The sequence below is a fragment of the Trichechus manatus genome, unplaced genomic scaffold (genome assembly GCF_000243295.1).
Source record: "Trichechus manatus latirostris isolate Lorelei unplaced genomic scaffold, TriManLat1.0 scaffold00029, whole genome shotgun sequence".
NCBI classification, from domain to species: Eukaryota; Metazoa; Chordata; class Mammalia; order Sirenia; family Trichechidae; genus Trichechus; species Trichechus manatus.
Genome location: NW_004443965.1, coordinates 8333530 through 8356742, shown reverse-complemented (window position 1 = coordinate 8356742; position 23213 = coordinate 8333530). Strand labels below are relative to the sequence as shown.

The 23213-nt window shown below is 44.1% G+C and overlaps 1 protein-coding gene across 1 annotated transcript in view; it reads right to left on the bottom strand.

The window, feature by feature from the left end:
• Positions 1 to 18911, bottom strand: part of GCNT4 (glucosaminyl (N-acetyl) transferase 4) — a 33529-nt gene extending 14618 nt beyond the window's left edge. Inside the window, exon 1 of the mRNA XM_004374575.2 lies at positions 18798 to 18911. The gene's annotated coding sequence lies outside the window, so the exon portion shown is untranslated. The remainder of the gene's footprint in view (positions 1 to 18797) is intronic.
• Between the last annotated feature and the right edge of the window lie 4302 nt (positions 18912 to 23213).

The window sequence follows — 23213 nt, the reverse complement described above, 5'->3', positions numbered from 1 at the left end:
TTAGAGTGGCACCAATTAGGAGATAGCAGATTTGATTCTGGACTTTATTTCATCTGATCCATACAGCAAATATCAAAAGCTGACCTGTTGTGCATCTAGTTGGACAAATTTACACCACTGAAAAGTCTTTAGCAGAAAGTCTAACAGGCCAGAAATGATGCTACTAAATAAAAAGTTTTTCTCTTGTAACAGTCTGCAATCCTCATCATGGAGCAAAACATGAAGAGTTTTTCTGTATTGAAAATTTGGGAAAAAAAGGAAAGATGGATTTCAAGAATACCTATGTCCTCAAATTTTAGCTGGGATGAAAACAGCTAAATTAAATGCTTTTTCCTTTTTAGATATAAAGGACTGCAAAAGAGAGGTTAATGAATGTATTAGATCTTTGCCTCTCAAGGTTTGTCAAACAGCAAGGTTACATTCCTTCTTGGGTTCTCCTGTTCTCCTTTGCCTTCTTCACTTAACTTGTCACAATACAGAACCAAAATACATTTGTTTCATGTTCTAAATGTAAAATGTGGATGAGAGTATTTTGGCTTCTTTTTTTTTGTAAAGAGGAAAAACTAAATTGAAAAACCCTTAAAAAAAAAATATGTATGTTTAGTGCACTAGAAAGAAAAAAACTTTCCTCGCCCAAGGTCTATATGGTATGAGTTTCCCCCTAGAAGTTTCTGGAAGTCCTTATTTTGACATTACATGGCTAACTGCACATTTTACACTGGCCCAAATTGATTCCTCATAGTTATGTAGCAGCGGCAGAGGGACAGTCTCTCTAGATAACTCTGGTTTTTACATGTGCACTTAGAGCAAAATCTCTCATGTCCAAAACTACACTGGCAGGCAGCATAGAGATAAACAGAGGCGAATCAACTGTATGGACATGAGAAATGGGTCAAGGCCAGGTCACACTCTCCATGAATGGATTACTGAAGAGCTTGTTTGTTTGTTTTCTGTGTTCCACCAATACTGTGGGGAGCTGAGCTGGAAACGTCAATGTTTCTGCACTTCCACTAAAAGATTCAAGACTGGCAACTCCTCCCTGACTTCGCCAATTAGCTGATGATGGGTGTTTTTTGGTTTAAAATGTACATATTGCTCTGAGAGCTCATATGCATATAAAGATGCAATAAAATTAAGACACAGGAATTCAAAGTTAAGGTAAAGGGCTGCAAAAAATAAAATAAAACCTGCAGTGCTCAGAAAAAATCTGCCAAAACAGGAATTTCAAAAGCAGAGATTTTATGTAAAATGACTTACCAAAAGTCAAATCCAGGAAGCTTTCTAGCTGGCATCTCCTACAGGGGTGCATTCTAGCAATGGTTTTAATTGAGATGACAGGTCTCAACTTGTAGGTTTTAGGTTAATTTAAAAAGTAAAACGCATATTTAATTAACGTACTTGATGTCTAAGTAAACTTATTTGCCAAATGTATAGGAAGCAAAAGCAAAACCAGGCTCTTCAGATTTTCAAATGGATTATAATGTTATAATCATTAAAACAGTGGTATTGGTGCCAGAATAGAGATCAGTGGAACAAAAGTTCAGAAACAGACCTGGCAGGTAAGTCTTCTATATATGGCTCTGGCAGAGACAGCCAATTGCCTTCCAACATCCATCTTTCTTTTCTTCTTTACTAAGAGAACCCCTATATTGTTGGTGGCAGAATCGTGCTTCTTTAAAGACATTCCCCCAACCTCCATTTCAGAGAAGCGGGCAATGAAATACAGTGTGGGGTATCTGGGAAAGTTCTTTAAAGGAGCCTGACTCAGGTGGGAGGCATGCCATTTTGTTCTCCTCCCCACCCCTCTTCCACTTTTCTGCCTGGAACTCCAACATGATGACTAGAGCTGTAGCAGCCATCTTGGGACCATGAGGAGCAGGCCAAGAGAATATCAGAGACCTCAGCCCTGATATCCTCAACCCACTGAACCAGCAGCAGCAAATGCCCACTCTGAATTCTTGTTATATGAGAAAAATAAACCCTTATATATTTCAGCTCTGTGCATTTTGAAGGATGACCACAGGAAAGAGGTTAATGCTTATTAACACACACACATACATACATAAATACACACACCCCAAGAATAAAATTATGCGTAAATTTAAGTCAGGGTAAAGTGTCCACTTGTACAACAGTACAGGCATACCTCGTTTTATTATGCTTCGCAGATACTGCGTTTTTTACAAATTGAAAGTTTGTGGCAACCCTGAGTTGAGCAAATCTAGCAGAACCATTTTCCAACAGCACGTGCTCACTTCGTGTCTCTGTGTCACATTTTGGTAATTCTCACAATATTTCAAACTTTTTCATTATTACTGTATCTGTTATGGTGATCTGTGATCAGTGATCTTTGATATTACTATTGTAATTGTTTTGGGACACCACAAACCGTGCCCATATAAGACAGTGAACTTAATTGATAAATATTGTGTGTGTCCTGACTGCTCCACCAACCACCGTTTCTCAGTTCTCTCCCTCTCCTCAGGCCTCCCTATTTCCTGAGACATGACAATATTGAAATTAAGCTAATTAATAACCCTACAGAGGCCTCTAAGTGTTCCAGTGAAAGGAAGAGTCCCATGTCTCTCACTTTAAATCAAAATCTAGAAATGGTTAAGCTTAGTGAGGAAGGTGAGTTGAAAGCCGAGATAGGCCTCTGGCACCAAACTGTTAGCCAAGTTGTGAATTCAAAGGAAAAATTCTTGAAGGAAATTAAAAGTGCTACTCCAAGGAACACATGAATGATAAGAAAGTGAAACAGCCTTATTGCTGATATGGAGAAAGTTTTAGTGGTCTGGACAGAAAAATCAAACCAGGCACAATATTCCTTAAGCCAAAGCCTAGTCCAGAGCAAGGTCCCAACTCTTTTCAATTCTGTGAAGGCTGAGAGAGGTGAAGAAGCTGCAGAAGAAAAGTTTGAAGCTAGGAGAGGTTGGTTCATGGGGTTTAAGGGAAGAGGCCGTTGCCACAACATACAAGTGTAAGATGAAGCAGCAAGTGCTGATGTAGAAGCTGCAGCAAGTTATCCAGAAGATCTGGCTAAGATAATTGGTAAAGGTGGCTACACTAAACAACAGATTTTCAGTGTAGACAAAACAGCCTTATACTGGAAGAAGATGCCATCTAGGGCTTTCATAGCTAGAGAGGAGAAGTCAATGCCTGGCTTCAAAGTTTCAAAGGACAGGTTGGCTCTTTGTTAGGGGCTAATGCAGCTGGTGGCTTCACGTTGAAGCCAGTGCTCATTTACCATTCTGAAAATCCTAGGGCCCTTGAGAATTATGCTAAATCTACTCTGCCTGTGCTCTGTAAATGGAACAACAAAGCCTGATGACAGTGCATCTGTTTACAACATGGTTTATTGAATATTTTAAGCCCACTATAGAGACCTACTGCTCAAAAAAAAAAAAAAAAAAAAAAAATTCCTTTCAAAATATTACTGCTTATTGCCAATGCACCTGGTCACCCAAGAGCTCTGATGGAGATGTACAAGGAGATTAACATTGTTTTCATGCCTGTTAACACAACATCCATTCTGCAGCCCATGGATCAAGGAGTAATTTTGACTTTCAAGTCTTATTATTTAAGAAATAGATTTTGTAAAGCTATAGTTCTGCCATACACAGTGATTCCTCTGATGGATCTGGGCAAAGTAAATCGAAAACCTTCTGGAAAGGATTCACCATTCTAGATGCCATTAAGAACATTCATGATTCATGGGAGGAGGTCAAAATATTAACATTAAGAGGAGTTTGGAAGAAGTTGACTCCAACCCTCATGGATGACTTTGAGGGGTTCAAGACTTCAGTGGAGGAAGTGACTGCAGATGTGGTGGAAACAGCAAGAGAACTAGAAGTGGAGCCTGAAGATGTGACTGAATTGCTGCAATCTCATGACAAAACTTTAATGTCCCATAAAACCAAATGGGACTAACAAGGTACAGCAGTCCAGGGACAAGGGCCAGAAGGCAGAAGGGGACAAGGAAGCTGGTGATAAGGAACCCAAGCTTGAGTAAGGATAGTGTTGATGTGTTGTGAGGTTGTTAACCATTGTCATAGGGCAACATGTGTACTAACTGTTAAATGAGGAATTATTTTGTTCTGTAAGCCTTCATCTAAAGCGAGAATAGCAGCACAATTGGAAGCGCGTAGTCGATGTCACTGAACTGTGCATGTAGAAATTTTTGAAATGGTGTATCTTTGGCTATGTATATTTTCACCAAAAAAAAAGAAAAAAAAGGTCGAGAAGGGAGAGGATTGACATGTTGTGGGGCTGTTAACCAATGTCATAAAACAATATGTGTACTACTGTTTCATGAGAAACTATTTGTTCTGTAAGCCTTCGCCTGAAGTACAATAAAAAAAAAAAAACTTTAATGGATGAGGAGTGGCTTCTTACGAATAAGCAAAGAAAGTGGTTTCTTGAGATGGAATCTACTCCTGGTGAAGATGCTATGAACACTACTGAAATGACAACAAAGGATTTAGAATATTACATAAACTTAGCTGATAAAGCAGCGGCAGGGTTTGAGAGGATTGAGTCTAATTTTGAAAGAAACTCTACAGTGGGTAAAATGCTATGAAACAGCATTGCGTGTGTCATGGATTGAATTGTGTTCTCCCCAAAATATTCGTCACCCTGGCTAGGCCATGATTCCCAGTATTGTGTGATTGTCCACCACTTTGCCATCTGATCTGATTTTCCTATGTGTTGTAAATTCTGTCTCTATGATGTTAATGAGATGGGATTAGCGGCAGTTATGTTGACGAGGCAGGACTCAATCTATAACATTAGGCTGTGGCTTAAGCAATCTCTTTTGAGATATAAAAGAGAAGTGAGCAGAAAGACATGCGGACCTCACAGAACTAAGAAACGAGCGTGGAGAATACTGCATCCTTTGGATCCGAGGTCCCTGCGCTTAAAGCTCCTCGACAAGGACATTCCCCAGAGCCGACAAAGAGAGAAAGCTTCCCCCTGAAGCTGGCGCCCTGATTCGAACTTCTAGCCTCTTAGACTGTGACAGAATAAATTTCTCTTTGTTAAAGCCATCCTCTTGTGGTACTTCTGTAATAGCAGCACTACTAGGATACTACAGGATACTACAGAGAAATTTTACGTGAAAGGAAGAGTTAATCGATGCGGCAAACTTCATTATTGTGTTATTTCAAGCAACTGCCACAGCCATCTCAACCTTCAGCAATCACCACCCAGATCAGTCAGCAGCCAACACCATGGAGGCAAGACCCTCCACCAGCAAAAAGATTACACTTCGCTGAAGGCTCAGATGATGGTTACCATTTTTTAGCAAAAAAAGTATTTTTTAATTAAGGTATGTACATTTTTTAAGACAATGCTATTGCACACTTAATACACTACAGTATAGTGTAAACATAACTTTTATATGCACTGGGAAACCAATAAATTTGTGTAACTCACTCAATTTATTTCGGTGGTCGGGAACCAAACCTGCTATCTCTGAGGTATGCCTGTACAATCCTGGAGATAGCCAAGTGCAAAATGATGCGTCTCAGATTAATATTGAAACCTAGGGACTCCTCTCAATCTCTCATCTGTCTGTATTTAGAGTCAGATGGAGGCTTTAGGTAAACATCTGAAGGAAAGCAGACTCCAAGAGTTACCAAATTAACTCCAATGTTGGCAAAAACTGCAAAGTCTCCTCACCATGCCTCAGTTAAGCACTCGTCAGTTTACAGCAAACCTTCTCTGTTGTATGGTTTCTGGACACATAATCTCTGAAAGTCATCTTAAAGATGTACTGTCTTCTTGAGAGCTTGTTGTATAACAGGGGAGTGTGGAGCCAGTTTTTTAAGAAAAAGGTATCAGTACCATGTAGGGCGAAGTCCCTGGGTGGTACAAAGAGTAATGTGCTCCACTGCAAACTGAAAGAGGCACCTTGGAAGAAAAGCCTGGTGATCTACTTCTGAAAAATCAGTTCTACTGTCACACGTGGGGCCACCATGAGTCGGAATCGACTTGATGGCAACTGGTGCTTTTACCATGTACGGTAAAACACGGTGAGTAGTTCTGAGCCATTCCTCCCCTTCCTGCCTGAACCCATTCCTCTTCTCCCTGCCCCACCTGACTGCCTCCATCTTACCCTCCTGCTTTACTTTCGTGTACAACATAACAGGATGTGGACTTTGAAGCCAATGGTTTAGAATTTAAGTCCTGACTGCCACTAACAAGCTGAGTCACTAGTTAATCCTTTGCCTCCTTATCTATGTGAAAGAGGGACAATGATGACTGACTCACACCATGATTAAATGAGCTAATGCATTGGATAAATTCTTGCAGGAAAAACAAGACTAGCACATGGGTGGAATGGTGGTAAGGGGGTCAAACACACTTTAAAAAGTAACTGCCAAAGGAGGGAGGAGCAAGAATCATAGACCAGCGGGCTGTTCTGCAAAGACTGGGCTTCAGTCTCAACGTGCCACTCCCACTCCTGAATCCAGACACCACCTAGAAGAGGCAACAGCCAGGGATCTAAATCTGGCAGGATGGTGCAGAAGCTACATCAAAGCTTCCCAAGGTGAAGAGGGAATCATACGGGTGCTCCTTGTACTTCCTGTAGGTTTGAAATTTTTTTAAATAAAAAGGTGTTTTCTGTTTGTTTGTTTTTAAAGAAGAAATCATAGGGGGAAAGGGAACAAGCAAGACTAAAAGTCTTTGAAAGCCCCTGCCCCAAACTAGGATGCAGGCAACATGTTTTAGTGACACTCTTTTGAATATCTTTTAAAGTCTAGTGTCACTGCTGTTTTCTCTCTATAACCTATGGAGTCCCTGGGTGGTGCAAACAGTTAAAGCGCTTGGCTGATAACCAAAAGGTTGGAGCTTCCAGTCTACTCAGAGGTGCCTTGGAAAAAAGATCTGGTGATCTACTTCTAAAAAATCAGCCACTGAAAACCCTATGGAACACAGTTCTACTCCTACACACACGGGGTTGCCATGAGTCAAAATTGACTTGGCCGCAACTGGTTCCTCTGTAACTTGTTTTCCAACTACTATCTGGCTCACTTCTCTGTTACAAAAATAACCTTTATTTCATTGTTTCAGATCCATGAATTAGTTGATAATCGTGAAAATATTCTTACATATCTATGGTGCGATGGGATTGCTCTTACAGATGCCAGGCTGAGGGCTAGAGAGAGATCTGCCTGAGGGCAAAGCTGAGGAGAGGCTATCTTGATTGAGGAACTGTATCCTGAAGGTTTCTGAACCTGCACTGTAACCTGTTACTTCCTTAATAAGCCCAACAATCCTGAGTATTGTCTGTGAGTTCTGTCTGGCCATTGCAATGTATTATCGAACTCAGCAAAGTAGACAGTGCCATGGGAGGGACGGTTGGTGTCAGATGATGAAAAGGTTGTAGGCTGAAGGCATGTCTGACCACCACCCCATAGGAATCAGCCTTGGGCTGCTGATCTTGGTTCTCCTTCCCCTTTGTGAAGTTAGAGGAGGTCAGATGCCTCCCCCACGCCTATTTCTACTCTCGTTCAATTGGTTGCTGTTCAAATCCTACTGACGCAGCAAATGTTTACTGTGTGCCTACCATGTGCCAGGCAGGCACTGTATTAGGTTCTGGGGTGACACACCTACACAGAAAGCGCCCTGCCTAGAGAAGCACAGAGAGAAACAAATAGTGAGGCACCGGGTCACTTGACAACACACCTAAGGAACCTAGCTATTTTGTTAGTTTTCCAGAAAAGATAAATGATTAGCTAGTATTTGGCAATGTTTCTTTTATTCGGGCATTTTCTTGCCTCGGTGTTGACTTTCTGTTTCTCCTTTCTTTGGATCTCTTCTCTGTTTCCATATCCTTTCCCTCAACTGCACAATCTCCATGTCATTTTATTATTACTTTTTCATGTTCTAGTCTTTGAAACTTAATTTTTGTCTGCCTCATTCATCATTCCATTTCTCTCTCCACACCTACATGACAACGTCTCTCTCTGAATCTGCCTGCCTGAGAGTAGGGCAGGATGCTTGATGAAAGAGCTAAAAGAAGAAAGAAACTGGTGATAGATGATGGCTGGGCACAGAGAGTTCCTCCCTTTTTCACCCAGGTAGAATGTGGAGGTGTGGAGAAAGGATGTAACAACACAAATATTTCAAATATGTGGGAATGATGCAGAGAAGCAGGAGGAAGGTAGACAAAAGAAACCTTGGTAAGCACAGGAGTTATGCTAGGCATTGTTCTTTCCAGTCCTCAGCAAAATTGGCCACCCTCTGCTGCTCTGAACAAGCTGCTCTGTCGTGGGCTGTCCGGATCTTATAGAGAACCAGAAGAAATGTGAGGATTTGCAGACTCTTGAAACAGGATCAGACAAGCCAACTGAATGAGTCTAAGTATAGCCAAGAACTCCTTCTCCAAAGGGACAACCTTTCAACTTTCACTATAAATAGAAAAGAACCTAGAAAACCAACAAGAGAGGTGTGATGGTTAATCTTATATGTCAACTTAGCTAGGCCATGAGTCTCAATATTATGTAATTATCCTCCATCTTGTGATCTGATGTAATTATCCTCCATTTTGTTCTCTCTCGTAAGTAGTCTAATGTAATCACCTCCATGATGTGATTTGAGGTAATCAGTCAATCAGTTGTAAGGGGAGTTTCCTCAGGGGTGTGGCCTGGACATTTTGGCAAAGCTCATTTGCTTGCTCTGGATCCTGTTTCCGGCTTGTCATCATCTGGCCTGCCAACTTTGGGATTCTGGGTTCATCATCCCCTACAACCACATCAGTCAGGAGAAGCCTCCAGCCAATGTCTGACCCGCGAACTTTGGGACTTGCGAGCTTCCGCAATCACATGTGCCATTTCCTTGAAATAAATCTGTTTACATATATATGCACACACACACATACACACACACATACACACACACGTGTATATATACATATACACATGCTTCACTAGTTTTGCTTCTTTAGAGAACCCAGTGTAAGACAAGAGGTAAAGGGGAGAATGAAAAACAATAAAAGACCTGGAAGTAGAGAGTATTCATGGAGATTTATTTGAGATTCCAGAGAAGTCTATCATCACTAGGCACTTTTTCGTGTTCTAGCAACCATGGCTAAAGTATTCTTGCTATAAAGTCATTTTGTTCTTTGCCTTTTTAAACATTTTTTTCCTGCAATTAACTCATTGTGCTTCTTTATGAATCATGTATGAGCAAAATTTTATATATTAAAGAAAAAAATAACCTGAGTCTCTTGGCTAAATCTAGACATTAGCACAAAACTCTTGAGTTCTAGAGCTAGAAGGAGGGTATGGCAGTGAGAAATTACAAGGCACAATTTTTGTTGCCTGTTATTTTGAAGGAAACCCTGGTGGTGTCGTGGGGTTAAGTGCTACAGCTGCTAACCATAAGGTAGGCAGTTTAAATCCACCAGGCGCTCCTTGGAAACTCTATGGGGCAGTTCTATCCTGTCCTACAGGGTCGTTACGAGAATCGACTCGACGGCAACAGGTTTAGTTTTCAGTTTTTTATTATTTTGAAATTTCTAAATTCATCTTAATCTAACCACGCATAAACTGAAACTTAACTTTGTGTCACCTACAAAAAACAAAAAAAACCCAAGCTGCTGGTATAAACAAAACAGGGAGGGGGAAGCAATCATCACAGTCAATTACTTACGGTGTGCTCTAGCGGACTGTATAGTCATAGACACTGAAGATGGAGTCCCAACACACGGGCCCCATAAACAGAAACCACGTGAGGCAGGACTTCAGAATAACAGTAACTTAAATGCAAACAATTAGTGGACTGATGACAACTCTTCTGATGTCAGCCCCACAAAGATTGCAAATGATGCCAAGTTTCTGAGCATTACTAAATATTGCTATTAGTTCCTCGGGTCAAGACATCGGGTGGCTAACTCGGCAGAGGACAAAGGTTGTACTCAGTTTATATGAAAGATGACAGAAATAAGACCCAAACAGATTTCGGCAGACTTGGATCTGGAAAGATGAAATTTAACAGAGATACATACAAAGATCAAAACTTAGGTTCAAAAAATGAACTGCACTGATACCAGACTGAAGAAATGTAGTTTAATAGGAAGATTTGTAGCAAATAAGCTCAGTGTTTTGACTGACTGTATGTTTGGTATGAATCACAGTGGGATATGACTGCCAAAAGGGAAAAAAATAAAAAATAAAGGTAACCAAGCCAAACCAAAAACAAAACCAGTGTGGTCTTGGACAGCGTGAGAACCACAGAGATGTAGAAAGCTAGAGCAAAAGAGGATCTTAAGAAAGCATCTCCCATCAGTTTAGACCTTGGGATGGAGGAGTGGATCCCACTCTGCTCGGTCCCAAGGCAGACGCACCTGAGGAATGGGTTTGTATCAGGTTACCATCCTCCACCAGGATCTTAACTGACAGAAGTCAACCCAAAGCCGTTTAAGCAGCACTATACTTCTTTATAAATCATGTAAGGGCAAACTTTCACATGTAAAAATAAATAAGTAAAAAACATAAACCCGAGTCTGTTGGCTAAATCTAGATGTTAACACAAAACTCTTGGAGTTCTACAGCTAGAGGGAGAGTGAGGTAGAGAGAAATTACAAGGCATAATTTTTGTTTGCTATTACTTTGAAATTTGAGACCACAAGAGAGAAATGGGAAGGTTGAGTCTGAAGAAGTAAAAGTTTAAGAGAAGAATGAAAGCTGGCTCCAAATATCTAAAAGCCGTAAAAAACCAAACTTGTTGCCATCGAGTCAAGTCGATTCCGACTCACAGCGACCCTACAGGACACGGTCGAGTCAATTCTGACTCATAGTGACCTTATAGGACAGAGTAGAACTGCCCCACAGGGTTTCCAAGGCTGTAAATCTTTACTGAAGCAGACCGCCACATCTTTTTCCCACGGAGCCACTGGTGGGTTCAAACCTCGGACCTTTCAATTAGCAGCTGAGCACTTAACCACTGTACCATCAGGGCTCCTCCCAAATATTTAAAGAGCTTGTTAAAACACAGATTGCTGGGTCCCACCTCCACAGGTTCTGATTTAGTAATCTGGGTAGTCCCAGAATGTGTATTTCTAACAAATTCCCAGGTGATGCTGATGCTGCTGGGTCCAGGAAAACACACTTCGAGAACCATTGCTCTAACTCACAAAATCATTGTGTTGTGTAGTTTGTTTGTTTTTTAAATGCTCTATATTTCTAAAATTTTACTAAGTCACAATGGCCTATTTCCCAGTAAATCCAAATTATGGGGAAATTTACTGGATTTAAAATCTACACATTCTTATTTAAGATTATGCAGTTTTTAAAATTACATGTTAGCAGCAGTTTAACCTTTACTTTTAGACTCGTAGTACTTATTAGTTCAGCTTCATAAAGCAGACTTCAGTGCCTGCTTCTGCTTCATTTTCTGACATTTTATGTAACAGGTGGTTTACCTCTGTTTTTCTTCCACTTTTTCTGTATTTTTCTATTACGTTCAGTAGATCAACCTTAATAACATACCAAGATGTGACCTGCTTTTATCAAATGATACCTGACTTCCCATAGCTTCTAAAATAGTAAATATTGATCCAGTCCTTTCCCCAAAAGCCCACACTCAGCCCACTCATCCCAGGGGCCTATCAGGATCGAAACAGCTGCTTTCAATTCCTGATTAATTTAATTTTATCTTATATACAGTAAAGCCTGTGAAAGCCAGAACCTGTGTAAGGTGGAAACCTGTCAGAGAAAGAAAACTCAAATATTTTCCACTAAGAGAGCGACAGAAAAGTGTGACTGTACCTTGTCAAAGGAGGAAATTTGTAAGACCTGGAAAAACAAGGCAGTCCTGTTGGGTTCCAGCTCTCACAGTTTTCACTGTACTTTAAGCTTTGGCCTCAGGTCCCACTAGGAAAATTACCAGCATACAGAAATGCATATGTAACGACATGCAAAGCAATGCAAACTAATACAAAACACACATCTCTGAAATCTTGGGAAAAGTCTGTAAGCCTCAACACCGATGTTATCTGCTTTATTTCTTTACACTCTGGTGAGCAGTGACCGGTTCTTTTTCTTACTTTTAATTTCATACAGCATCCAGCACCTGACACTTGACGACGATGCTAAGTGGAAGGTGCCCCCACCTGTGAGTCAGGCAAATGGGATCCTGGCCTTAACTTTGCCACCGTTTGGCTCTACATCCTTGGACCACCAGGAAAACCAGTTGCTGTCGAGTCGATTCAGACTCACAGTGACCCCACGTGCGTCAGAGTAGAACTGGACTCCACTGAGTTTTCAATGGCTGATTTTGGGGAAGTAGATCACCAGGCCTTTCTTCCAAGACATCTCTGGGTAGACTCAAACCACCAACCTTTTGGTTACCAGCCAAGCATGTTAACCATTTGCACCGCTGAGGGATTCCCACGGCCTTGGATAGGTTCTCCAAATTCCCTGGGTCTCAAATTCTACATGTGGAAAAGATGGAAATGACATCATCATAATAAAACACTAGTGCTAACACTTACCGAGCACTCACTATGTGCCAGGCATGATGCTGAGCACATTCCTGGGTTAACTACTTTACATCTTCACAACAACCTCTGAGAAAGGTACCACTAAGCATGCAACGCTTAGGTGTGGTGCTCTTTCAGAGACCAGGAAACTGAGACGGGAAAGATCAAGAAACCTGTGCAAGGGCCCAAATGAGGGAGTGGCAGAGCCAGGACCAGTTCCTCGGCAGTCTCCAGTCTCGCTCCAGGGACCTTGCTCCTAACCACGCCACTGCTCGGTTTTGTGATTTCTATCTATGTTCTTCCTAAACATTAAATTTAGGTCATCTATGAAGTAAAAATTCAAATTTCAAAATCAAATGAGCTTCGATATATTGACAAGCTGTTTTAATTCTCCTGGAATCCAGATTTCTGGGGTCCATGGAGATGGGGTATTCCTCCAAGCTATTTACCCTTAGGTGTCCTTTGGAACACCTTTTGAAGAAACGAGTTTCCTAAAGTCACCTTTAAGTCAAACAATAGCAGCTTAGTGGAGACCATTACCTTAGGCATTGGGATTTTTAGAGAATTATCTAAGCGCAGTGAGAAACTCCAGGGTGTGACTGGAAGCTGTGTTTAACGGTAAACTGTTATTATGTAAACACTGTTCTGGCCCTGTTTCCATGACTGTTGATGGGGTAGGGTATAAGAGTCTCTGAAGGTTTTCTCACCTTGGGAGAGTCAAAATGTTACCCGATTTGCAAATCATACATTCAATAAACTTCTATCAATTTCTATTACTAGCATAATACGGTTTTTATTTTAACAATATTGTTTCTGTAAGATCTTTAGTTTCTGTTATATGAGTTCAATATCAAAACGTCATCATCACATTCTTTTTGCTCCATCTTATCACATTTAAATGTTTAAGGTTCTCCCATCTTGAAAAAGCCTTCCCTCTGTCCCACCTCTCACTCTGGTAGCAGCTTCCTGCCAGGCCTCACCTCTGTCAACCTCTCTGGTACAGACATGGTTGAGAAGTTGTTCACTCCCACACTGCCCTAGTTTTCCTCCCAACTGTCCCCATGAAGACAGGCTCAGCTCCATGTGTTAAATCGGGGCAACGAGTACCAGAGTACCAGAGAAACTGACGGATTCCTGAGAGTGCACAGGAAAACTCACAAAGATCACTGACCATTGTGGAATGTACTCAAAAACAGATAAAAAGAACTGATGTGGAGACACAGTGACCATGAAGTCATGCAGATTCCCCTTGTGATAAAGACATCTGTTAACCATAAATTAGCTCAGAGTTTATCTCATGCAAAGAATTTAACTTTAGGTAAATTTCCTTGTTTCCTGAGAGAGAATTCTAAAACTTCAGAATTTCCTGAGTAATTAAGGTGCCCTTATTATGTAAAACCTTCGGATTACACCTGAGGATTTGTGCAAATGAATGGGGGGCTAGCCAGGCCACAGAGACCACCTAATAACTTGATATCAGCTGACCTCAGGAAGGGGGACATGATTCAGTTATGCTAAGGTTAGCCAAAAGGAGCCCTGATGGCATAGTGATTAATGCACTCAGCTACTAACCAAAAGGTCAGTGGTTTGAACCCACCAGCCACTCCAAGGAGAAAGAAGTACCAGTCAGCTTCCTTAAAGATTGTTGTTAGGTGCCATCAAGTCAGTTCTGACCCACAGCAACCCTATGTTCAACAGAACGAAATACTGCCAGGTCCTGTGCCATCCTCGTTGCTATGTTTGAGCCCAATGTTTGAGCCCAGTGTCAATCTGTCTCTCTGAGGGTGTTCCTTTTTTTCACTGGCCCTCTACTTTACCAAGTATAGTATCCTTTTACAGAAATTAGTCCCTCCTGATAACAAGTCCAAAGTAAAGATTACAGCCACAAAGATTACAGACTTGGAAACTGTGTAGGACAGTTCTACTGTGTTCTATATGTCACTATGAGTCAGAAAGAGGCAATAGTTTTTTGTTTTTTGTTTTTTTTTTTTAAGGTTAGCTGGAAGGTAATTTTCTAATTTATACATCCTCTCTTTTCATCTTAAAAGCTCACTGTAACTAGCCTCCAACGAGCCCTCCTGTTTTTCTTAACAGAGAGGTCTCCCTGTATACATACAGATCAACAGCTTGAATAAACCCTATATAGTTTAATTTCTTTTGTACTTTGATTATTTTGACACAGGTTATTTTAGTCAACACTACCAGCCCTCACTCCCCAGGTAATCCCATCCACTCCAGGCTTCAAATATCACTCCTAAAACAGATGACCGTCAGCTCCAGATAGTCAGCTGGGGCAATCTCTAGCCAGTCACTTATTAAGCGTTTCTACTTGGGAGCCTCAAGCAGCTGACAACAAAACCAAGCTTGTGATCTTTCCTTCTTCCATGTTCCCTGTGTTAATAAATGGCAGCACCACCTACCCAGCTGCTCAACCCAAAACTGGGGTGTCACCCTGAACTCACATACCCTAGACAAAACTTGTCACCAAGTCACTTAAGAGTCTGCCCTGAATCTACTCACATGTGTGAACCCCACTGCCACCAATACAGCCTAGACCACTAGGTTGCTCAGACTCTCAAAACCAGCCTGTCTACTTTAGGGGCTCCTCAAATCCATTCTCCACACAGCAACTACAGTTGGGTTTTTTTTTTTTTTTTTTTTTTTGGCTTTAAATGGCATCAGGACACTTTCAGGTGTGAAACTGTCTACTGCCTCCAACAAACAGTCTTAGGATCAGTTGCACAAAATGACTCCCAAGGCCCGGGTACCATTCTCCCCTCAGGTCATACTGGACTTCTCCTTTCCTTGAACTCTCCCTGCCCGGCCTTCTTGTTGTTACAGTGAACCAATCTAGGCTGTAATCTTCACAAGAGAGAGCAGATCACCAGGTCTTTTCTTCTGGGGAGTACCAGACGTTTCAGTTAACAGCTCTTTTCCACAGCCTTAGGGCATACCCTGGAGCCCTGGTGTGCAGTGGGTAAGTGATACAGCAGCTAGCCAAAAGGGAGGCAGTTCAAATCTACCAGCCCCTCCTGGAAACTCTATGGAGCAGTACTACTCTGTCCTCTACAGTTGCTTCGGGTTGGAATCAGCATGATTGCAATGGGTTTGTTTGTTTTGTTTTGTTTTAGGGCATACCATTAATATACAGCATTCTGTGGAGCAGGAATATTCCCCCTTCCACTCCCTCCCTTCCATTAGTTTATGCAGCTCTTATTCGTTTAGGTGTACCTTAAATCTCTCTAAATCTTTCCAGAACTCCTGCCTCCACCCAGTACCATCCTGGCATAGTGTTGTTATTGTTAGGTTGGTTCCGACTCATAGCAAACCTACGTACAACAGAATGAACACTGCCCGGTCCTGTGCCATTCTCACAATCGTTGTTATGCTTGAGCCCATTGTTGCAGCCACTGTGTCAATTTATCTCATTGAGGGTATTCCTCTTTTTTGCTGACCTTCTACCTTACCAAGCATGATGTCCTTCTTCAGGGACTGGTCCCTCCTGATAACATGTACTGAGCACACAGTAAGTGCTCAATAAATTTGGATCGATGGATTCACTTTTCAATTTTGCATCACACAATTCTAAACTTTTACTGCTTTCTTCCTGCTCTCTGGCCTAAGAATGAAATCCTTTGAAGTGTTAAAAATAATCAAAACTCATCGAAATTTGAACATAAGTTTTATTCTGAGCAGTTATTCTATATGCATATATGGAGACCATTTTGATTCCAGAAAAAGCAAATGGCTATAAGAAGTTAGGTACAATGAAGCTTATAAAGAGGAGGGAGAACTACAAAGATCAACCACTGGCTAATCTTAACATGACTGATTGAACCCTGTCTTCCCCCCTTTGGAACCCTGGTGGCACAGTGGTTAAGAGCTCTGGGGAGCTATGGTTGCTAACCAAAAGGTCAGTAGTTCGAATCCACCAGCCGCTCCTTGGAAACCCTATGGGGAGTTCTACTCTGTCTTATAGGGTCACTGTAAGTCGGGTTTTTGTTTTTCCCCTTTACTGAGATCAAGTGATATCAGAGGTTACTTCTGGACAGGCTGCTAATAATTTGGCCCTCCACCCACCTGCAACTCTGAGACTTTTTGAGATATAAATTAGGAGGTAATGGTTTGACAACTATTTTTTTTCTAGCAGAATAAGCCTAAAAAGTTACACTGTTGTAGAGCAGTTTCTAGCAGGCTTTTGCAGTTTGGGTCAGGCTTTTTATGGTTAACTTTGGTTTCGTGGAAAAGAAAAACTTTAAAGTCAAAGTAAGATGTCTGTTACTAATTTTTCTATTCAACAGAAGCCAATATAGTTTTCTTCTAGTATGCAGTACTAGGATAAGCCCCAGGTCACCAGTTGGTAATTCTTAAGGGAGAAGAGGACAGAGATAAGGGCACTGTCCAGCATAGTCTCCACCTGCCTTAGTCCCACCTCTCTGACAATCACTGGGGTTCAAAGTCACTTTAGTAATTTTTGCCTACCTATCCTGAAGGTACTTAGCAAGGTGCCATCAAGTACCAACTCTGATTTACTGCCCAACTCTGCCATTCACCCCTACCTACCTCTGTGCAGACGTGGCATTTAGAAAATTACTGTAAACTTTGTCCCGTCCCCCTCAAGGAATGACTACAAGTAATAAATATGAGGGACCACTCTTCCACTCTGTAGGAAGGAAATCCTCCTTTCAGCCCCACCCCCTCCAGCACCCCACAAAACGTTTGTTTGGCTACTGTTTCCTAACGGAAGTAAGCGATAATTCAACAGCATCTTAAGTGGTCATTTCTCAGAGAACTGGATTGGAGAGCACAGCAACTGCTCTCCTCAATAATTCACTTCGAAAGATTTTGCTTCCTCAAGAAACCATCAACAAAGGCTATCAAAAGGGACCGCTAGGTTCTGGAATGTCTTAAACTTATAGATGACTTAATAATAAGAGCATGTTTTATGTATGTAAGATCAAAAAGGGTGATTTCGATGTCTACCAAACTACATGGAACACTTAAATTCATATTATCCTCAACCTCCTTAATCCTCTGGTTTGTTACTCTTCAATTTTAAAGGACAATAAAGTGTCCAAGGGCTAATACCACTTCGCAGCTTCAAATCCTCTAGCCCAGCAAGGCGACAATAAACACGTTTCCTCCGCTAAGCGGACACAGAAAAATCTCTCCCAGCTCAGACATCTTAGTTCTTAAATTTGCAAAACAATACCCACTCACTCCCACTGTTTGTGTATGTAAAGATAGTAAAATGGACTAAAGACAGAAGAGCTCTCGGCTCCGATCTAGGGAGACTCCCAGCCAGGGGTACCCTCGTCCCAGCCCGGCGAGGAAGGCGCCCACCTCGCAGAGGGACGATCCTGGCCCGCTATGCGGCACAAAACTCGACCTTAAAAAGCGCAGAAGCTCGTCCCTGCGGAGTGAGCTGCCCAGAAGGCCCGTCCCGCAGCTTTCCATCTCCAAAGTACCATGAAAAGAAATCTTCTCACTGCCCTAGAGAAGCCGCGGGAGCACCCCTGCACGCGCACCAGGCCCCTGCCGAAGACCACTTGCCTCTCCCGCGAAGTCCGGGGCTGCGGAAAGAGGCTGGCCGGCAGGTTCGGGAAGGGGAGTGGCAACCTCGGCTCAGCGGGTCCCTAGGGGACCCTGTTCTTCGGCGCTCCTCACCTGCGCGGGCGGGTCTGGTTAGCCCTCGAACTTGAAGGCCGAGATAGCGTGACCCACCGCCCCGGGAAAGGGTGCATTCTGGAGCCGCGTTCTCACCACCTGGGCGAGCCCGGGGGAAACCCGGTTGTAGACGCGCCCGGAGATACCCGGCCTCTCCGCCCGAGCGCCCAGGATGCCCGGCGCTGCGGCCCGCGCCCGGCGTCTCCCCAGGACACCCTCAACACAAACACTAGCGGGCCGCCCTGCGACCTTCCGCCCTCTTTCCCAAAGGTGGCCTGAGGGAACTTTCCATGGTCCCGCTGCGGGCGGCGGCTGCGCGCGGGGCCCTGAAGTTGCAGTTTACTCTGCGAACCGCCGAGGTCGTCCACCAGACCCCATCTCCGCCAGCTCCGTGCCCTCGCCGGTCTCCCCGGGCCCCCCCTCAGGCCAGCGAGCGCACAGCCAGGCCGGGGATAACCAGGGATCCCAATGTGGCCCCTCGGGCCGACGCCCCCGCCCCATCCCCGAGAGGGACGCGGAGCAAAGTTTTCCCCCGTGGGAAAGTGAAAGTCGCGAGGAAAAGGCCGGGGGCGTCTCGACCACCCGGCGGCCGGTTGGGGGACCTCGGCGTTTCTCGCCGGCCTGTATGGCCAACCCGACTTACGAAAGGGAGTAGGGGAGCCCCGGACGCGGAGTACCCGCGGCTGTAGAGGTTGCCCCCGCCGAGTCCCGGGCTGCGCTCCCTGCTCTGGCCCCTCTGCGGCGCCTGCTCGCTCCCGCCACACTCCCTCGCCTTCTCTTCCGCGGTGCGCCTGGCTGGGGAGTTGCTCTCCCTCGGCCGGGGATGGGAGAGCGCCGAGAGGCCCCCGTGACGTGGTGGAAAAAGGAGAGGCGCACCGCGTGCCTCCCCGAAGCCTCAGAGGGAGCTCCCCGCCCCGTCACTCCGGGGTCCCAGCCCTGCGCTTCAGACAAAGTTCCGAACAGCGGGCGCCTGCCCCCCTCTGGCCAAGTGTCTTCTAGGTTCTGATCCCTCCGCATAAAACACGCAAGAAATCCGAAGTCAGGAGAGCTAAATGACTTGCTCAAAGTCGCGCAGTGAAAGGTGACAAAGCACACTCACATCTGCGACTCCTTGCTTTCTCCCGCATCCCGGGCTCTGGGAGGCTCCGACTCCGCAGGAATCGCCTTGCCGAGATGGAAGTCACTCTCGCTCTCACTGGTAGGACGGGGACAGTGTCCGACTCCGCCTGAAGAAATGGCATTACCATTTAGGAGCAGCGTGGGAAGCTGGAGCTTTTTGCCCAATAATTAGGGTACGAATTAGTTTTCCAGTCAGTGCCTCATGGCCAATAGCCACTCTAAGCCTTCCTCTTCTCGGGGGTGGGGTTGCCTGCCGTGCGGGCGAGGTATCCGGCCCCAATCCCTCTCACCGAATACTTTCAAGAAAGCACACACCCACTTAGCCTGTTGGGCAGTACAGCATCTACCATTCGGCCTTTGCGCCGTAATGGCAGGATCTTGTGAATATGCTAACTTTGTAGAGCGGAGGCGCTGTGCTGTGTTGCAATTCCCACGCTTTCAGACGCCTCCAGCAGCGCTCCACGTCCTTCCAGGCCAGACGCTTCCAGGGCCTGCCTTACAGCGCAGGGGGTGGCAAGGACACCAGACAAGTCGATCCCACTTGATTTTTCCCTACCTTCCTTCGGTCAGTCTGTATGGACTGAGGGCCTGCTGTATGCCTGGCCGGTCGACGGGGAGCCGGTACTACCCGCTAGGACCCGGGACCCTAGCTGTTGGGGGATGAGCAGGGTGCACAGCACTGAACTGTTCTTTCCTTCTTCACTCTGTGCAGGGAATCCCAAAGGGGGAAGCCCCGCAAAAGACGCCATGTCCTTACACCCAGTAGCCAGGAGTCTGCCCATAGTAGCAGAGAGACTCAGCCGATTCTGCCTTTTAAAACCCACTTTGCTCAGGGAGCAAGTGTTCTAACATCCATTTTACACGCTTTCAAGCAAATGACCAGCTTTACACTCGTTTCCGTTCACTGACACCTCGTCCTGCTGAGTCATTAGAGGTCACACAAGTCACGTTCCTAGCCTCCTTATCCTCGCCCTCATCTGCAGGTGACCGCGATAAAACAACCGGGGCACTGTTGTAAGCAATTCACGCAGATTAACTCTTTCAAGCCTCACAACTTTAGGAGGGAGGTGCTATTTTTATTGATTTTACAAATGAGGAGAGGGAGGCAAGTGAGGTGAAATAAGTTGCAAATATAAGTGGCAAGGTCAGCATTCAGTCTGTCTCTACGTCCATGTTCTTAACCATTGAGGAAACAGGCCTCCACAACTGGAATTCAGATGGTACACCAGCTATATCATCAACCCTGGCTCACACCATGGGAGCTTCCAGTTATCTCACGCAAGGAATGCTATGAAATCTACACACACACAATTCCTCCCAAATGGATCCGTTTTTTTATTTTCGATATATCATACCATAAAGTAATTGTAAAAACGGCGTGGGGGTGGTGTCTGATCTCCTCTAACAAGGGGTAAGAAGAATCAGGATCAACAGCCCAAGGGCTGATTCCTATGAGGCAGAGGTCAGACACCGCCTCCTTTCTCTGCCATCTTTACCAATTCTGACACCAACCATCCCTTCCACGGCAGTCTCTACTTCTCTGCTGGGTTTGATAATTCATTGCAATGGCTACACAAAACTCAAAGACAATACTCACAATTATGGGGTTTATTAGGGAAGTAACAGGTTACAATTCCGGTTCAGGAACACTCAGGTTACAGTTCTTCCATCAGGACAGCCTCTTCCCAGCCATGCTCGCAGGAAGGCCTTTTTGGCCCTCAGCCTCTGCCCTGCTTTGGCAAGTGTTACAAAGCTCTTTTAGCTCTGCCAGTAAGTGTCCAGAAGCACTCTGCCAGCAAGCCTCCTGCCCAAAGGCACTCAAGCTTTCTCGCTCAGCGGGCTGGGAAGCCCACCATGCTGTCTCCTGCTGTCGTTTCTCTTCGACCGCTTCTCGAGCTCTCTCTCCCTGTCTCCTGGTTCCAGGAGCTTCTCAGCGCAGGGATCCCAGGTCCAAAGGACATGCTCTCCACTCCTAGCTGTTGTTCCTTAGTGGTGGTAGGATCCTTTCTCTGCTCTGGAATTGGCTCTATTTTAAGACAAAACTGACCAGTCCCCTTGGTGGACTCCAGTTGCCTTATTTGCGCAGTCCTACCCAATCACTTGGGTGGGAGTTACATGACCATGGCAAGAAAGGCCACACAAAATGGATCGATCACACTGCAATAGTTAACTGTTCACTCACTTGCTCCCCTCTCTCTATATCCCAGATCAACTTTCTGTTATAAAAGCAAACTTTCTGTGATGGGACCTTAAAAATATCTTTAACATAAAAGTTTATAAACTTTGTTTTGGATTCTTCTATACTCAGACCATACCCATATCTTTCCCCATTCTTTTTATTCGTTGCCTCCAATTACTCCCTTCCCTCCCGTATAACCTCTCTCCAACCAGGCCCCAGGTTTTCAGAAGGTGGGTTGCCCAAGGCTGGGTGATACTCCCCAGAAGGGCCCTTGCCTCATGCTGTAGCATGCTCATTGTCTTCAGCATCCCTGTATTAGTTTCCCACGGCTGCCATAACAAATTGTCACAAACTGGGTGACTTTAAACAACAGAAATTTGTTCTCTTGCAGTTCTGGAGGTCAGGAATCTAAAATCAAGGTGCCAGTAGGGCCATGATCCCTCTGAAGCCTGTAGGGAGGAATCTTTCCTTGCCTCTTCCTAGTTTCTGGTGGTTGCTTGACAATCCTTGGGTTCCTTAGCTTGCAGCTGCATCAACCAAATTTCTGCCTCCATTGTCACATGCCCTTCTTTCCTGTGTGTCTCTGTCCAAATTTCCCCCTTCTTATAAGGATACCAGTCATTGGATTTAGGACCCATCCTAAATTGGTATGACATCATCTTAACTTGATTACATCTGCAAAGACTCTATTTCCAAATAAGTCATATTCACCAGATATGAATTTGGGGGGGACACTATTCAAGCCAGTACAGTCCCCAGAAGTCACCATTAATGAAAATGTATTTCTTGAGATGAGAATGCAGAGTCCAAATCATGGACCCTGTCCTCAAAGACACTGTAGTTACAGAGGTAATTACAGGTTCCTCCTCCCAGAACATAAATAACCAGTAAGACAGGAGATGCTAAGGGCCAACTGACTGGGGCCAAATGACAATCCATGGGCCAGATGGCAGCTAAGCTCGAGGAATTCAGTCAAGTCAGTCAACCGAGGATACCACTTCACTCCAAGGGGAGAGCAATCTGAGCACAGAGACAGAGGTTTATCAAAATCAGAGCCACAAAGGGAAGATGTGCCTGGAGGGATCTTACTTTTTAAGTTTCATGCAGAAATGAGAGGCTAAAGGAATACAAGTACCTACCATATGCATCTAAGAACACAGTGGATTATTTTTACTATAATATTAGAAAAAAACTGTTGCCGTCAAGTCGATTCTGACCCACGGCGACCCCATGTGTGTCAGAGTAGAACTGCTCCATAGGGTTTTCTTTCCATTATTATTATTTTTTTCCTCTTTTATTATTGTTGTAGTTTGTTTACATTTCAAGTTAGTCTCTCATACAAAAATTTATACATAATTGTTATGTGACCCTAGTTGCTCTCCCTATGCTGTGACAGCACACTCCTCCTTTCCACTCCTGATTTCCCATGTCCATTCAACCAGCTCCTGACCCTCTGCCTTCTCATCTCACCTCCTGACAGGAGCTGCCCTTTAGTCTCATGTATCTACTTGAGCTAAGAAGCACACTCTTCATGAGTATCATTTTATGTCCCACAGTCCAGTCCAATCTTTGTCTGAAGAGCTGGCCTCGGAAACTGTTTTAGTTCTGGGTTGACAGAGAATCCAGTGGCCATGCTTTCCGGGGTTCCTCCAGTCTCAGTCAGACCATTAAGTCTCGTCTTTTTATTAGAATTTGAGTCTGCACTCTACCTTTCTCCTGCTCTATCAGGGACTCTCTGTTGTGTTCCCTGTCAGGGCAGTC